Below are 18,863 nucleotides of genomic sequence, written 5' to 3' on the forward strand. Positions count from 1 at the left end.
CAGTGTGGGAGACTACAGCTTATTTATCCACTTGCAGACAGGTATGATTTTCTGTCCCCACCCCCCACCTTGGTTCCTAACATTTTTCTGCTCCTGATGGAGAAGAGGATTTTAGAATATTGGCTATTTAAGATTTCCATATAGAATGATTTTTATTAGCAAGGTAGAGGTTTAGAGATGGTCCTCCTTAAAGATCAGCTATTGCCATCCTAGAATGGAGCCTGGATGAGTCCTAACAACCTCAGTGATAAAAAATAGCCACTAAAGTTAAGTTAGGGTCTTTGAGGGAGTGAAGTCGAGTAGAACCTGAAAAGAGAAAAGGGAACAAGATGCATTTAAACCCTATTTATGGTTGGTGCTGAAAAGACTGAATGTAAACCTGGAAAAATCAATAAATAATATCAGCAGCCTCATTTAGAATCTTGTTCCATGCCTCTGAATGAGATTATATCCTATCTGGTTATGGGTTATGTCTGTAAGCCTTTGAAAATAGTGTTTGGACAAAAGAACAGGGCTTTATAGAGATATGTGAATAGAGAGACAGACAGACAGATAGATGCTGGTTGCCCAATATAAATATTTGACAAATTCAGTGGCTTGCAATTCTTGAAAGAACATTACAAACATCATTTCATCCTGAGTTCATCCTCAGTCAAGCGAGCATTACAAAGAGTGGCTTAGTGTAATCCTCTGCTCCACATCAGCAGAGTCATTAGCTCAGACATGTGGAAAATGGTAAATACATGAGCTGCTAGAGTGGAGGAAAGCCGGCCTCTGTTGTTCCTGCACCGTGGTCCCTGGCACACTGACTCCGCTCAGAGCCTAGTCCTGTGTTTCAGGGATGACTTATCTATCACACACCAGCTTTGACATGATCACACTTGCCTAGGACAAAGGAAGACAGGTAGTGGGTTTGGATGGGTGGAATGTGGCACATATGAATTTATTTATTGGTTTGGAATAAAAACAACAGAGGACATGTGAGTACAGGATATATCCCCTCATCCATTGCCATGGGAGAGTGTGTTCGAACTGCCACAATTTCAGATAATGGTTTGATCATACTTCTTAAAATGAAAAATGAATGACTCTTGAGCTAGCAATTCACCTTTTTACAAGAATACATCCCACAATATTGTTTATGGTACTCCTCACTTCCAAATAGAACGTGGTGGAATTTCTTCATTAAGGGAATAATGGAAAAAATGTGAAGACATTGCTAACAAAGATCACGTAGTTATTAAAAAGAATGAGGTAGATACTTATACATAGATCTGGATATATGTTGTATTGAGTGAAAAGCATGCACTGTAAAAATACACATACAAACATGTACAGTAACTTGGATATAAGCACATCTATAGTATTTTTAGTTATCAAAACTGCTATAATGATATACATATTCATGTTCAATTTTGGAAGCATGCAGGAAAGTATGAAAGGAACTTTGTAAAACCAGGTTAGTTAGTTTTATGTGCTTTGGCATATATAAACAGGTAGTTCATTCCGGTCCTAGAGAAAAAGAAACAATCTCAGAGTTAAGTACATTTTCTGTTGTAATAAAACCAGAAAGAAGTGCACCTGCTATAGGACTTCTGGTACATGTCTACTTGTATGCTCTTTGCTATAAATTAATGCTTTTGGCACTAGGTGTGTGTGTGTCTGTATGTTTGTGTGGTCGGTAAATACTTGTGAAGTGATAAAATGCATCACTGCACGGTTAGCAGAAAAAAGGCGGTCTTTACAGCCAGAAAACCTAGGCTCAAGTCCTCCTATGCTCTACAATATCTCTAATTTGAGCTATTCAGTTAAAATCTCTGAGCCATTACTTCATTTCTGAAAAGGGAATAATCTTAGACCATATTTCCTTATAAGATAGTTGTGAGGTTGGATGAAATAACCCAGGTAATAAGAAAGTAGACTAGATTACAACCTCCATGAAAGCAGGGGCTACACCTGATTCCACTGTCATTGTGTACCCATACATAGAATAGTGCTTGGAATATCATCACTGCTTTATAATCCTTTCCTTTTAATACAAGTGTTATTGCAGTATAATTTCCTTTTAATAAAATTCATAATATTATTTTAAGTTTTACATAAAGTAGGTAATTTTTGCAAATGTATAAATTTCATAACTACCACCTGATTAAGATAGTGTTTATACCATAGAAAAATTCCTTATGCTTATGTGCCCTGCTAACCTCTGATCAGATTTCTATCACTAAAGAATAGTTTTTCAAGTGTAGTTTATGTTATCATTTGAAGAACAAAAGGCTTTAATTTTAACAAAGCCTAATTTGCATATTTTAATTAATATATTTGTGCTTTAGAATATTAATGGTTTGTGCTATTTTGTTTTAAGAAATTGTTGCTTCCCACAAGTTAACAAAGATATTCTCCTGCATTTTCTTCAAAAGTTTATAATTTTAGCATTTATATTTATGTCTATGATTCTTTCAAGTTAAAATTTTTGGGTGACACAAGGGTCGTGTGTGTGTGTGTGTGTGTGTGTGTGTGTGTGTGTGTGTGTGTGTGTTTGTACTAAGATAACTGTTTTTCCATAAACACACAGTGTTTTGAAGTCTGTCTTTTACCCATTGAATTCCCAAAAATCAACTTTGTCAGGATGCCTGGGTGGCTCAGTCAGTTAAGCATCTGACTCTCAATCTCTGCTTAAGTCATGATCTCCCATGATCTCTCCATCATGAGATGGAGCCTGGCATTGGGCTCTGAGCTGACTGTGCAGAGCCTGTTTGGGATTTTGTCTCTTCTCTCTCTTTCTGTCTCTCTCTCTCTCTCTCTCTCTCTCTCTCTTTCTTGATAAAAAAAATCAATTTTGTCAATCAAACATCAAGGAAATGCAAATTAAAACTATAATGTCATGTTATTTCATACCCACTATGATGGCTATAATAATAATAAAGACATAAGTTTTGGTGAGGAAATGGAGAAATTAGAACCTCCGTATACTACTGTTAAGAATGTAAAATGATGCAGTTGCTTTAGAAAATAATCTTCAAACTCCTCAAAAATATACACAGAGCTGGGGTGCCTGAGTGGCTCAATCGGTTAAACATCTGACTTTGGCTCGGATCACGATCTCATGATCTGTGAGTTCAAGCCTCACCTTGGGCTCTGTGCTGAGAGCTCAGAGCCTGGAGCCTGGTTTGGATTCTGTGTCTCCCATTTTCTGTGTTCCTCCCCCCACTCACATGCTGTGGGTCTCTCTCTCCCTCCTTCCCTCCCTCCCTCTCTAAAATAAACATTAGAAAAGTTTAAAAATATACACAGAGTTAATATATAAGCAAGCAATTCTACCCCTAGGTGTATATCCAAGAGAAATGAAAAATACATGCACACAAAAATTCATACAGCATTGTTCACAACATCCATTATTCATAATAGCCAAAAAGTAGAAACAATCCAAATGTCTATCAACTGATAAAGGGATAAAGAAAATACGATGGACCCTTACAGTGGCATATCATTTGACTATGAACATGGATGAAGTGTACATGCTATTTTGATAACACTATGCTGCATTGAAGAAGCTAGTTACCACATATTGTAGGATTCCATTTCTATTCCAGAACAGACAACTGTATATAGAGAGCAAGTAGATTAATGATTGACTAGGACAAGGAGAAGGGTAAGTGTCAAAGGGGGAATGATTGCCCATTGTGTGGCGTTTGTTTTGGGAGTGAGGAAAATGTTCTAAAATTAATTGTATTGATGGTTGCATAATTCTGTGAGTATACTAAAACTCATTTAATTTTGCATTTTAAATGAATTTTATGATTTAAATTGTTACAGTATCTCTACAAAGAGTTTGAAAAAAATCAATTGATTATATATGGTTCCATTTATCTCTCTATCCTTAGGCTAGTACCATGCTGTCTTAATTACTCTATAGTTTTGCCATGACTAGTGAAACTAGGGAGTGTAACCCTCCAATCTTCTTTCTTTCCCCCAAATTATTTTTTCCTATTGTAATATATAAATTTTCCTGTATATTCTGTATAAAAATTTTAGAATTAGTTTGGCAATTTCTATAAAAATGCTTGCTGAGGTTTTAGATGGGATTTCATTGAAATTATAGATCCATGTGGAGTGAATGGATATCTTAGTAGTATCAAATCTTTGGTTCCCTGCATGTGGGATATTTCTTAATTTATTTTGACTTTTTAAAATTTCTCTGAGCAATGCTTTTTAGCCCTAGTTTTCTATTTTAGTTTTTAGTATAGAAGTTTTGAAAATTTTTGGTAAATTAATTTCTATTTTATTTATTTTGCTTTACTGTAAATATTAAGATTTTTTTCATTTCCAACTATTCATTGCTGGTATATAAAAACATAGATATTTTTATATTGATTTTGTAACCTGCCATCATTATAGATTCATTTAAGTCTATCAGTTTTTTTGTATGTACCTTAGGATGTTTTATTTTCTATTTTCCAATATTTATGCACTTTTTTCCTTTTTTATGCTTTATTGAATTTGCTAGTACAGTACTGAATAGAAGTTTTAAGACTGAACATTCTTACTCTCAAATTAAGAGGGTAAGCATTTGGTCTTTATTATGTATGATTTTTGTCTGTAGGTTTTTCATATATCTTCTTTGTTAAGTTGATAGTACTTCATTATATTTCTAGTTTACCAAGAGGTTTGATTTACCTGCTTGTAAAGGAATGTGTGTGTAATTTCATCACATACTCTACCTATTAGTATATTCACATAATTTTCTCTTTGATTCTCTTAGTGTAGTGACTTAAAATAATTGCTTTTTGAATACTGAAACAAACTTGGATTTTTAGGGTAAACCCTATTTGATAATGATGTATGGTCCTTTTTATGTAAATTCCTGAATTTGAATTTCTAACATTCTATTAAAGATTTTTTCATCTATTTTTACGAGAGATACTGGCTTATTGGCATTGTTCAATAAGGGTGGAAGTGTTCTATTATCTGAAAGTGTATAATATTGGTCTTATTTCTACCTTGAATATTTGATAGAACTCATCATAATGACAATTAGTTTTTTCTAAATTATTTTTTCTTTTGCGTGTCTATTTTCCATTTCATTGATTTTTGCTTTTACCTTGATCATTTTTCTTTGTGTTTTGTTTGCTCTTTTAGGCAAATCTAAGTAAACTGGAGAACATACTTGATTTTAAGCCTCTGCTTTTCTTGTATAGCCATTTAGAGTTAGAAAATTCCCTCTGAAAACTGCTGTAGCTGAATCACACAAATATTTTTTTAATGGAGTTACAAGGCACAGACTTTATTTTATTTGTTATTTTTTTGAGGTGGGAGGAGGAGGGCCAGAGTGGGAGTAGGGGAAGAGAGAGAAAGAGACACAGAGATTTTCTTAAGCAGGCTCCATGCCCAACATGGAGCCCAATGTGCAGCTTGATCTCATTACCCTGAGATCATGACCTGAGCTGAAATCAAGAGTCAGATGCTTAACTGACTGAGCCACTCAGACACCCCCAAACTGTGCTTTTCTTAACAGAAATTACCAATTTATGTTTACATTAGGTTCGCTGAAGTTTTACTTACGTATGGTCAAATGCAGCCTTATGCATATGCTGTTTTATGAGTTTTGAGAAATGTTTACATGCCTATGTCATAGAGTGCTTACTTCATCCTTGGCACAGGTCTGTGTATTTTATATGCATTAGCTCATTTAATCCTCACAATAAGCCTATGTGATAGGTACTATTCTTTATAAGACACAGAGTTGAAGTAATTGGTCTAAATTCATATATCCGAGCCAAGACTTACCTCTGGGCATCAGAATGTGCCAGTCTGGCACCAGAACTCATGCCTGAACCATCTCTCGTGCAGGTTCCCTTAATTCACAAGGGAATTGCTCTCCTAAGGACTCAGAGATGATCAGGCCTAATGGTATCTGAGTAATGGGCAGTTGATACAGGAGTTGTGATTCATGTTTATGTCAGGGCCTGCATCTTGAGAGCAGTGCTGGGACTCATTTACATCCATTTTCTGAGTGGCAGTGGAGGTGACAATTCCAATTTCAATTGTCTCAAATCAGAACCTCTCATTGTGAGTCTTAAGGCATGCAGACGTGCTGTACTCTGAATGGAGTTGTTGGATTAAAACCATTCACTTAACCATAGATTCTAATGTCTGGTCGATATCAATGTGTGTTTTTGGGCTTTGATTTCCCTTTGAAAGAAGCTTATTACTCATATCTTCAATTTAAGTAAACACCATTTAATAAAATACGTGGTACAACCCTGAGTCAGAGGAAGTCTTTTTCATTCATCCTTTTGTATATTCAGTCAAGTCCTCATTCATTTTGATAAGGACAAAATGAGAATATAATCGGTACTAAGAGTTGAAAAGATAAATAAGATACATTTAACAAGGGCAGGCATGGAAATGATACAACAGAATAAGCTAAGTGTATTTGTCTATGAAATGATTGTAAAACATTTTACTAAGAGATTTACCTTACCTATATGACACATTGACTAAATGCTAGTATCTAACTTTGAAATTGGCTTAGATGTCACTGTATTATCCCACTTCATAAATGAAAGAACAGACCTAGGAAAGTGAAGTAACTCGTATCTTTTACTTTCTTCTCCTTGGACCAGGATCCACAGTAATAGAGTACAGGCTGGGAATTTTGGAATATTTAACTCTATGGTCTTGCACATATGACTTGCTTGTCTTTGTGTTACATGTGAATTTCACAGTTTTCCAAGCATTGGCTGCTATGCAGTAAACGTGTGTTTTGCAAAATGTAAGATGTGGTAGAAATGTAAGCCGGTAGTGGGATTGCCCATTCCTACTTGTCTGTTTTACTTTTTTTGAGTATAGTTGATACGCAATGTTACGTTAGTTCCAGATGTATAACACAGTGATGTGAGAAGTTTATCCATTGTGCTATGTTCACCCCAAGTGTAGCTACCATCTGTTACCATACAACACTGTTGCTATTACGGTGCCATTGCTTGTCTACCTTACTTTAAGGAAATGTTAGTTTATGAGTAAAATCGAGTGGATTAGATATTCTTAAAGAGGGCCTTGTTGTTTGGAACTATATGGTGTTTTTCTTCTTTCTTTCGCTAATAGCACCATAATTATCTTTTGGAAAATGATTACTTCCTTGTTTCCATGTTTCATGTTTCCCTGTTGGGACTGTGAATCCCAGGACTACAAGTGTTTTCTTCAAGGCTGGACAGATGTCCTAATTCTATTCCCACCATCACCCAGGATTTTGACCTGAGCTGTTGAGAGAGTGGTTATCCTATCAAGATGGGCTTTAGAGTTCCAAGTTTCATAAGCCAAGACACATTGTTTTCATGAATAAGCTAGTCTGATTCCTCTGATCTCCCTAGCATTTTGCACAGGACCAACTCCTCCCTAGAAGGAATCCTGAGGAAAATATCAATGCTTTATTTACATTTATTGTTCTATCACTCCCCATGATCTTAGGGACTTAGTAAATTCTCAGAAAATACCTGCCAATCTGCACTAGTTTATTGTAGTACTTGCAGATACTTAGCTCTTCAGGGAAAAGAACAAAGCATCCTAAACACCCAAGGGCTTGATGTGTGGGCACTTACCAAACTGCCTCCTCACACTTCACCCCACAACGTCAACCAAAGCCATGCCCAACACAGCACTTAATCCCCTTGTTCCAATAGTGAAATAAAAGAGCCCCTCTTGCCAACTGTTACTGAGCATTGAAATGTGTACTTATTCTTAGAGAAAAGGGCTACTACACTTGTTTTCTTAATATAATTATATTGAACAGTCAAGCATCACAGGAGAGAAAAAAAATGACACTAAAACGAATGCTAAGTAATGGTCAGGTCTGTCCTTCGCATTTCTAATACCTTCTTGCCTTGGAAGGAGGGAAAGGAGGAGGCATAACCAAGCAGCTAAAGATTTTCAGGCTGATGAACAAATGACTTCATTATGGTGAAGATTGCTTCCCCTCTTGTGTAATGTCATAACTTTTGGTATAACTCAGCTTTTAAAGACTCTGTGGGGAAGGCACAGACTCAGAACAAACTGCCATTAATATTTAACACACATACACTGAAAAATATTAGCCCCTTAAGCTTTTATGACGTCTTTATGGGGGGAACAAAAGACAGAACTACAAGCGAAGTCACACTTCCAAATAAAAAGCAGCAATCTTAACTATAGCAACTGTGGGGAGAATTAAGAAACAAATTCCAACTTTGAGTTATGTTTGCAATAAATAATTGTTTAGGTCCTTGGAAAATGACACGAATTCTTCTTTTTCCTCCCTCTCTTTGGTTTCTGTGGCTGTAAGTACAGTTAGAGAATTGTAAACTAATGATGTAACATCTATAATTGTCACTAAATACAACCTAGCACTAATCATGACTTCTTATTGTAAATGAGTCCCTGTTTCTTTGTAGAATGAAAATGCTGGGCAAGCAGCATTGTTGAATAAGCTCTCTTCTTTCCCTCCCACTTCTCGACCCAGCTGGAGATACTGCTGAAGTAGATCTTGAACTCAAAAGCCTGTTCTAAACTGGCATTTCCTTAGCATCAGGGGTCCCAGAATCTTTGCACTCAGCCCTGGGGGCATCATTGATGCCTCCATGAGGATAGGTAGTTTCCCTTCCGTCACTAGTGTTGGTTTGGTTGGAACCATGGCCCTATCCCCATGGAAAACAACAGTGGTTGCCCAAAAAAGGCAAAGTAGAGTTGAAGTATCCAAGGTCAAGTTGCACAGTGCTCTGTGAGGATTTCTGCTCTTGAGTTCCACTACTCTGGGGCCCAAGGGCCGAATCAGAATGGAGCGAAGGAAGAAATCTGAAAATGTTACAGATGCTCATCACTGCTAAAAACCCTTGGGGCACAAATAGAGTCAGAGGGGATGAACAAGAAGCAGCAGGTTTTAGGAGCTGAAACATGGCAGCAGGTGTCCTACCTGGTTTCAGATTTGGTTTTCAGCCACTTTGCTCTGTGTCCTCTTATTATTATTATTTTTTTAAATTTAATGCTTATTTTTGAGAGAGGGAGACACAGTATGAGTGGGGCAGGGGCAGAGAGAGAGAGAGGGAGACACAGAATCTGAAGCAGGCTCCAGGCCCTGAGCCATCAGCACAGACCCGATGCGGGGCTCAAACCCACAAACTAAGAGATTGTGACCTGAGCCAAAGTCAGATGCTTAGCCAACTGAGCCACCCAGGTGCCCCCTCTTATTATTTTTATACCTTGTGAAGTTGTCCAAAGTTTATTGTCAAGTACCACTCAATTTGTTGTAGTTTATTGATTTTTTTCAAATACTATATAATGATGGAGTGACTTCTTGGTATTAAAAACAGTTATCTACACATGTTACTTTCTTTTCTTTTTGTAGACACATGATCCTCAGTTCGTCCTCATTCATCAAGATCAATTATTTTCTTTTTATAGACAATATTCAAAGTAATGAATATTAAAACAAAATGAAAATTTATCATTCATGGATGGCTAAGTACCTATGCCTCTCATGTGCTCTGCTCAGCACTTTAAGTTATGTCACTTAATCTCTGTAACAACTCTATAAATCAGATACGCGATTTTTCTCATTGCTGAAAGAAGACAACTCTGAAAAATCAAGAACTTAAAGATAACAGTGTTGAGAGTTTAGCTAAGCTACTCCATGGTATTAATGCTACCTTGACATCCATTTTTTTAGGCCAACTTGTTTGCAGGAACTGGGCTAGTGTCAGTTCCTGCAAACAAGTGCCCTGGATAGAAGCCACACAGTTACAAGCAAATACAAAGTTCCTGATTTGGCTTCCCCAATAGCCCTTGTGATCAGTAGCCGCCTCCCAGCTCTTTTGGTTTGAATTGACCAATCTGGCCCTAGCCTGGGAACCCCAAAGCACTCCACGACCTGGGAACCTCACAGCATTCCAACCATGGACTCTAATCGAGGAGTGTACCCCACTCCTTTCTGTCTTCTTGTCTACACTCTGCCTTTATCTCCCTATGTGACCCCTCAAGGTGTGCCTTGTGCTATGTGCCTGTGAGTCATAAATTGCTCTACTTCAGTTTCTTGTGGTCTTTTGAACTACAGCTCACCGTGCAGCTATTTAAGCTCCATGTAGAAAATGTTAATTTAACAAAGTCATAACGCACAGTTACAGGCAACGGTGCCAGGATTAGCCTGCATGTAACTCAGAAGCTGAGTCCTTAACTATAATGCCATGTGTCAGCGGAATCCCCCATCCCATTCTTCCCTCTGTTGTATCAAATCCATGCCTCCATTACTGTATTTATCACATAGTATCACAATTATTAGTTTTGATATTATTTTACTGTTTCAGGCATGGTACAGGTTTGTTGTGGATGGGGCATAAGACAGAGCCCGTTTTCTTAAAGACATCACCCTCAAGGCTGAGCCCTGGACTCCTACAGCTACCTCCTAACTTTTATTCCTATTTCCAGTCTTTTCTTTTAAGACCCCTTTCCACATGGGAGCCAGAGTGATAGTTCCAAAATTCAAGTGTGATAAAGTCACTTGGCTGGTTAAAATCAACTCAGAGTCTGCATTGCTCTTAGGGTCTAAATGAAATCCTTAAAACAGCCTGCAATACATAAGATCATGGTCTGGCCCCTATGTGGCTTGGTAGCCTCTTCCCAGACCAGACCTCTCACCCTGTTCTGTGCTTCAGTCACTCAAACCTTCTTACAGCCCCTCAGCGGTGTCCTGCTTCCTCCGACTACATCGTCCGGAAACATTTACTCCTTTTTACACACATGCTTCCTTCTTCCTTTTATAGACTTTGCTCCTAGTCAGGCCTCCTGTCTTAGCTCAAAAGCGTTTCCTTAGGAAAGCTTGCTTTGCCTTTGAATATGGAAATCTTTTCTTGATCATTACAACCCCATGTATCTCTTTTCTTTTGAAGCTTTTTCTTGGGACTAATTTCGTATTTTGTTGTGTGACTGAGTCAGAAGTGTAGGTGTCCCCATAAGATTCTCAGCCTTAAGAAGGCTGAGAAATGTTGTTTCTTTTTTTACCCACCCATGATCTGACTTCTTAGACACTCAATTCATAGTTGTTGAAAACCACATTGCATATTCTAAGTAAGGGATAAGCACCTATAAGCCCAGTGCATGGGGATATACAAAGGATGAATGTACTATAATTAGCACCTTCTCCTCAAGGGCAGTTTACTTGTCTTAACTATCATGTCATCTCAAAGATGAAAAGAATCTGAAAGTCACCCATTGATTCCCTGTGGCTCCTCAAATTCTGATACCATTATAGACCTTTGATGTCCAAGGAAGCTGATAATCTAGAGCAAAAGCATGTGTAAATGGGTCTTTGGGTACCTGTCTTCTCCAGCCTCAGGCCTACTGTGCTGATTACCTGGCTGTGCTGTCCATGTGAATATTTCTGTTCTAATTTTTTTTCTTAAGAAAGGAGAATTATGAGAGATTTTACCATTGAAGAAATGCTGTGAGAAGTACAGGGCAGTTGCTGTTACAAAAACCATGTGACAAACAGAAATTCATTGAGACTGAACAGTTAAGAGTAGGTGGCCAGTGCAAAGAGAAGACAAAGTATAACTCGAGGATACTATTTTCCCTGTAGCTCATTTTGATTCTACGTGTTGATAATTATGGCCCTGCTGCTTTCTAAAACTGCAAACTTGGACCTTCTACATCCCGGCTCTGTTTTTAGTTTCAGAATATGTGTAAGCTGTGATAATGTGTGTATGTCATAGCTATAAATGTTAATTTCATAATAAAATCTATGAGCATTATTATTATGATTAATATCGTTGCCACAGTTATTGTCTGCGTAAGATCTGGGCCTGCCCAGTGCTTGTCTCTGACAATATTTGAGATACGTGAACAGTCAATTTATACCAGATCTCTTTATAAAATCAGCATGCTTTGGAGAGCTGGGAGAATCTCTTGGCGAAGAGCTGGATCTCTCTAGTCACACAGAGCAAGTTCAGTTCCTCCAGCCCAGCCCTGCCATTATTTGCTCTGTAACTGTGATCAAATTGCCCATCTCCACTAAGCCTCAGTGTACTACTTACCTATAAAATGGAAATACTTATCCCATAGGTTTATTTTTAGTACCAAGTGAAGTCTAACATAGAAAATATTAACCCCCTCCCCCCACTTTGAGCTCTTTCTAGAGAAAGAGCTGGGCTAATTGTTGTAGGTAAAGTAACATAATAAACATAATGATCATTGTTGTAAAAAGATACCACTCTCTGTGAGGAAGCTTAATTTTATGAAGTAATTTAGTAATATAGCTCTCACATCTTTTTCAATTTAACATTGGTGGTTGTATATGTACAGATTCATGCAATATGGGCATAAATCTACCCCAATAACACAAAAAGCCAAATTTTTACAGCTGCTTACACAATTTCCAATGTCACTGAATGTTTCAATTCTGGAGAAGACTTAACAGATTGGGTTTGCTTCACTGAGGCAGAGGAGGTGACTTGAGGCCTTGGTTAAATGGACATAAAAGAATAGTTCCTGATATCAGTGGAGTTGGACTCTCATTACTATTCATGGCTCTTGCCATCCCTTTGTTCTCTGCGCTTTCTAAGGCTCCAGGCATTTCTCTTCGGGTTTAATTTTCATTTCATTAATTTTCTGATTTTTTTTCTTCAGCCTGGAGACTCGAATAAAAGTTTTGCCTTGGTCATTCAAAAGCAAGGGGCAAGTTTCTTCCCTCCAGTAGGATGGTGGGAATGGCCTTGTTTATTTGACTTTTTAACCCTGCCTTCTTCCAACGAGGTTTTTGGACAACTTAGAGCAGGAGTGTAAGATATTCATAAACCATTTGCACAGTGTAAAAGTCAAACTCAAGAAATGAAAAGACAAAGATCGGAAAACTGTATTAGGAAAAGTAAAGCATGAAAAGCTGTAGCATGGAGATCTATAACTTGGTAGTCTGTATTTGTTTTCTTTAGAGGATGGGGAAAATCACTCTGTGTGTGTGTGTGTGTGCTGCCCTTGAGCATCGCTTAGTTTAAAATTAAGAAATAGTTATAGGCATGTTGACATTTTTGAGGCATGTTTTTCATTATATTTTTGTGTCCCCTTTGAAGTCCCACTTAGGAGATGTGATTGATTTCAACTATAGGGAAAGCCTTGAGGAAGTAAGATTTTTCTCTGTTCTAATAAGGACAATTAATATGAACAATCACATCCCTTCCCCCTTTCCCTTGACTGCCTGGAAGCTCAGAATCTGATGCTCAATTAAAAGCACTGTGATCTGAATACCTGGTATGTTGTCCCTTTTCTGTGACTTGGTTTCCTTATTCTATGTCTCTATTTTTTCATAAACATATCTCTTATGCTATTTTTATGTGCCCCCAAATTCACATGTTGAAGCTCTAACCCCCAATGTTACTATATTTGGAAATAGGGCCTTTGATGAGGTGACAAAGGTTAAATGAGGTCATAATGGTGGAGCCCTAATCCAACAGGTGTGGTGCCTCTGTCAAAGAAAAAGAGAGAGACAGACACCAGACCTTGCTCTCTGTGTCTACCACACAAGGACACAGTTTGAAGGCAACAATCTGCAAGCCAGGGAGAACACTTTCAACCGGAATCAAATCAGCCAGCACCTTGATCTTGGACTTTCCAGCCTCCAGAACTGTTGGAAATAAATTGCTGTGTTTAAACAGCCCAGTCTGGTATTTTGTCATGGCAGCTTTGAGCAGACTTTATACCATTAAAATCTTTAAGAAAAAGATTATGTAGGGGGGCCTGGGTGGCGCAGTCGGTTGGGCGTCTGACTTCAGCCAGGTCACAATCTCGCGGTCCGTGAGTTCGAGCCCTGCGTCGGGCTCTGGGCTGATGGCTCGGAGCCTGGAGCCTATTTCTGATTCTGTGTCTCCCTCTCTCTCTGCCCCTCCCCCGTTCATGCTCTGTCTCTCTCTGTCCCAAAAAAATAAATAAACGTTAAAAAAAAAATTAAAAAAAAAAAAAGAAAAAGATTATGTATTAGTAGAATACATTTGTCTTCCCTGCAAAGAATACGGCACACAAATAAAAATGTAGTCTTTTAGGTAGCTTTCTTTTTTAAATATCATTCACAGCTTCTGTATTACTGTTACTCCCATGACTATTAGCAAAAACTGCCCAGTCACCAGAGACATTATTGGTTTTTTTTTTAATCCTGTACTCCGAAAGGAATTTTCATTTGTGTTATTTATTCATAGATTATTGAGCATTATTTTTAAAATAACTAAAGTAGCTATTTTTATTTTTAAATTTTTTAAATCTTTATTTATTTTTGAGAGAGAGCAGGAGCAGGGGAAGAATAGAGAGAGAGGGAGACAGAGAATCTATAGCAGGCTCCAGGCTCTGAGCTGTCAGCACGGAGCCTGATGTGGGGCTCGAACTCACAAACAGTGAGATCATGACCTGAGCCGAAATTAGACGCTTAACTGACTGAGCCACCCAGGAGCCCCTAAAATAGTTATTTTTAAAATATAAACTGGAGAACAGTTGTGCACAACATCGGAAGAGGTTTCTGGTACATCCACTGTCAGGAGAGGATCCTGAGGGTTGACAGAGAGCTCTTTACTTGAGATTCTAATAGAAGTATATGAGTAGACAACATAGTTTACTTTTTACATGCAGCTTTGTAATTCATGGCCTATATCAATTGATGGCCTAAGTCTTAGAATTTAAAAAGTCTTCGAGTGAATAGTTAGATCTTTTTATTGGTTTATTCCTAATGACTGTATGTATACTATTGCCTTTTGCTTTTGGAGGGGGAAAAAAAAGATAAATACTTGAACTTTTTCTTTGATAAATTTTCAAAATAGTGTTGGTTTCCTATCATCCTCCAAAAACAGTAAAGTTTATTTGTTTTTTTAGTATTAAGAATTCATAAATTGAAATACTTATGTGTTCCAATCCACTGGATATATTGAGTTATTGATGATTAAATTGTCCTTAAATGATCGGCTTGTATACTTCATATTCTGGAGCTGTAGTGAGCTGATTCTTTAAGGAAGAAGGAAATAGTACTTAAAGATCAAACTCTAAGTCTTTAGAGGTGCTCATGGTTACTGGGTTGTTGACTGTTTTCAGGCTTTTTTCAGTTAAAAGAATTAGAATTTGGGGTGCTTAGGTGGCTCAGTTGGTTGAGTGTCTGGCTTTGGCTCAGGTCATGATCTCATGGTTTGTGAGTTCGAGACCCGTGTCGTGCTCTGTGCTGACAGGTCAGAGCCTGGAGCCTGCTTCCAATTCCGTGTCTCTCTGTCTCTCTGCATCTCCCCCACTCATGCTCTGTTTCTCTCTCTCTCTCTCTCTCTCTCTCTCTGTCTCTCTCTCTGTCTCTCAAGCATAATCATTAAAAAAATAAAAAAAAAAGAATTTAACTTTTTTAAAAAATAAAACACACCATGTGTTCAAATTGAGATTATCTCTTCATTTCAGGACTATGTAATTTTTCTTTAACGGCACTGATTTTATATTTATATCTCCATTCTCACAGTTTGAAAACTTGGTTTTAAATGACATTAAGATAAATACCCATTTTCTTTATCCTGCAGTACTTGCACACATAATAATGTTACAGTGACAATATCTGCACTACCACTCACCATGATTACTAAAAGAGCACTGTGCGATTTTGTTATGCAGTCTTTTTGTGTTGGGGTATATTCTATTAGGAATATGTTGTGAAAGTCCTGTGTTTTATGGACACTTAGAAGAATTCCTCTCTCATGCTGAAAACAGGATATACGATTATGTGTTCTTTTGTTTTATTTCTGATATTTTCCAATATTTTCATTATTAAACCATGTCTTAAAATTATGTAAAATATTTACATTGTTTCACAGATGAAAAGAAGATATACAAAAGTGGACTAATATCTCTGTACTCTTTCCATTCTGTTAGTCATTCTTTTCTTTTGGAGGGGATTTCGCAGTTATTTACTAGAGTTATTCTGTATTAAATGGTGCAGTTCCACAATATTCTGATGGGTAGGTTTGCAGTAGTTATAGAAAGTGCCTACTATTGATGTATATGTTTTCTCCCCTAGTCTTCTGCTATCACAAATAGCACCGAGGTAAATAATCCTGTGCATACTTTTTCCAATATTTGTGTCTGTGTATCTTTCAGTCAATTCTTAGAAATCGCATTTCTAGATCAGAGTAAATGCATGCCATTTTGCTAGATATTGCCAAATTCTCCTCCAGAGGGCATGTCCTATTTTGCACTTCCCTACCTATGCATGAGACCTGAGCCAGGCTTTTGATCACAGTTACTTGGTAACTAATCCATGTAAAATCACTAAAAATCATGTCTTCAGTGAATATCTGAGGAATAGGTGGACTGTCAATAGCCTGAAAGAAAATGCATGTCACATATCGGCTGCAAAGATGTGGATCATGTAAGAACCCGTTAAACTGCATCATTTCCTAGATTAAATATTTACGATAGATCTCCTCCTCCATCCATCTCCAGTCTTGGTCTAGGCATGTTGTTCTGTAGTTCAGTAATAACCTGTGCCCAGCTCTAGCATAGCAATGTATTCCTGGGCCATAATTATTTTTCCTATTCTCACATAGGACCAGATTTTTGATGGCATGGACACACTTATCTTTATAACATCAGTGCATATGGAGTGCCTGGGTGGCTCAGTCAGTTAAGCGTTCGACTTCGGCTCAGGGCATGATCTCACGGTTAATGAGTTCAAGCCCTGTGTCGGGCTCTGTGCTGACAGTGCAGAGCCTGGAGCCTGCTTCGAATTCTGTGTTTCCCTCTCTGTCTGCCCCTGCCCCTGCCCCCGCCCCCCCCCCGCCCACTTATGCTCTGTCTCTCTCTCTGTCTCCCTCTCAAAAATAAATATTAAAAAAATTTATAGCATCAGTGCCTAATATTGTGTCTTGCATATTGTAGGAAGATTTTGTCTTGCATATAGTAGGAAGTTAATGCATGATTGACTAAGGGTTTACATTGGTCTTTTGAGACTTCTTTTAGGTTTTTATTGCATCCCTATCAAATGCACACGGAAGAAGTTACTACACCAAGAGAATGCTAGGGTGAGTTTTGAATCTGGGAAAATTCCCATCCTGTACTTTGACATCTCCACCTCATAGATTTAAAAAAAAATGTTAATGCCAATTTTTGGTCAGTAGTGGGATTCTTTTTTGTTACTGTGTGGTAAACAAACTAAAATGAACTATGTATATTCCTCAGCAGACTTTATTCCAACATAGTCTTTCTATTCTTTCACCTTCAGTAAAAGTACAGCCTTGTTACTAGGAGGGGCATCACAAGCATTACCTCAAGGCACTGTGGATTTATTGTAACAGATGGCCCACACAGTAGACCCTTCTTAAAATTATATGAGTTGGTATATGCGTGGGAGTCATTAAGTGACTCATTTGCTGAATCATGGAACAGTTACAGCAAACCAATATACTGTTCCTGTCCTGTTCCTTAACAGAAATATGCTAGTATAACACTTATGTCTGCTGTAGATATAGTTGCTGGAGAGAGAGTTACATTGGCTACCATCTGCTAATTTCAGGCACGGAATTCTTAATGTGGTGCCACAGTCTACTACTTTCTCATATTATCTGTTTTTATAATGATCAACTCAATCAAGTGAACGCTGCACTTTGAGGTATTTTTGTCTTCTTTGAAACGAAAAGAATATATTATGTGGCATTTTTATTGCCTGAGATCATACTACCGCAAGAGCCAAGACCTGCCTGTCAGCATGGGGCAGGACAACAGGTTAGATTTAACATTGAACAGCCTTGGTTTGTAGTTGGTCTGTGAACATTGACAGGCTCATTAATTTCTATGTGTCTCAATTTCCATATTTTTGAAAGCAGTGATATTAATTCATGACCTATAGGATCCTTTTAAAAATTAATTAGATATATAAAGCATCAACTACAGCATTTGGTCATATTAATAATAGACAAAATACATGAGAAGTATCAGTTACACTGTCAGATGTTTAATTTTTGAAAACTGTTTCTGAGATAGCAGACTTTATTCCTTTGTGATATATACTGATGTATTATTATTATGTGGCCTTGGAAAAATTGCACTATATATTAGGTAAGAGGCTGTACATATATATATATACACAAAACACATGCTTATGGTATGTTTTGCCTGACACAGGAGGGGGGACAGAGCAAGCTCTCTCATGTTTCTTCTTATAAAGACACTAATCCCATCAAAAATCCCCTATTCTCTGGGGCGCCTAGGTTCGGTTAAGCGTCTGACTTCATTCAATGCAGGGCATGATCTCGGAGTTCATGAGTTCATTTCCCCGCCTGGGGCTCTGTGCGGACAGCTCGGAGCCTGGACTCTGCTTCGGATTCCCTGTCTCCCTCTCTCTCTGCCTCTCCCCTGCTCACCCTCTGTCTGTCTTTCTCTCACAAACAAACAAACAAACAAACAAACAAACAAACAAGCATTTTAAAAATTTTTAAAAATGCCCTATTCTCAAGACCTCATATAACCTAAGTTACCTCCTAATGGCCCATCTCCACATACCATCACATTGGGCATTAGGGCTTCAACATAGGAATTTTGAGGGGGACATAACTCAGTCCAGAGCATCCTTTTTGAGGTTAAACTCATCACTGACTTTCTCTGCCTGATCAACTGTAGAAGTTGTTTGTTAATTGCCAGTACAGGAATCTCTAGCTTGCTCTCTGTCTGCTGTAGTGGTTGTGGAGTTGTAAAATGGAAGCAGACTGCATTGCTGAACCAGCACATAGATGGTAGTCCTTGGAGCATTGACTGGGACACTGTGGTCTTTGTATGGCCAATAAATGAGCTTTGTTGTGTTAAGCCACTGAAATTTTAGGGTTATTACCAAGAATAAC

This window comes from Herpailurus yagouaroundi, unplaced genomic scaffold (assembly GCF_014898765.1).
Source record: "Herpailurus yagouaroundi ecotype Mexico unplaced genomic scaffold, PumYag 190, whole genome shotgun sequence".
Taxonomy (NCBI): domain Eukaryota; kingdom Metazoa; phylum Chordata; class Mammalia; order Carnivora; family Felidae; genus Herpailurus; species Herpailurus yagouaroundi.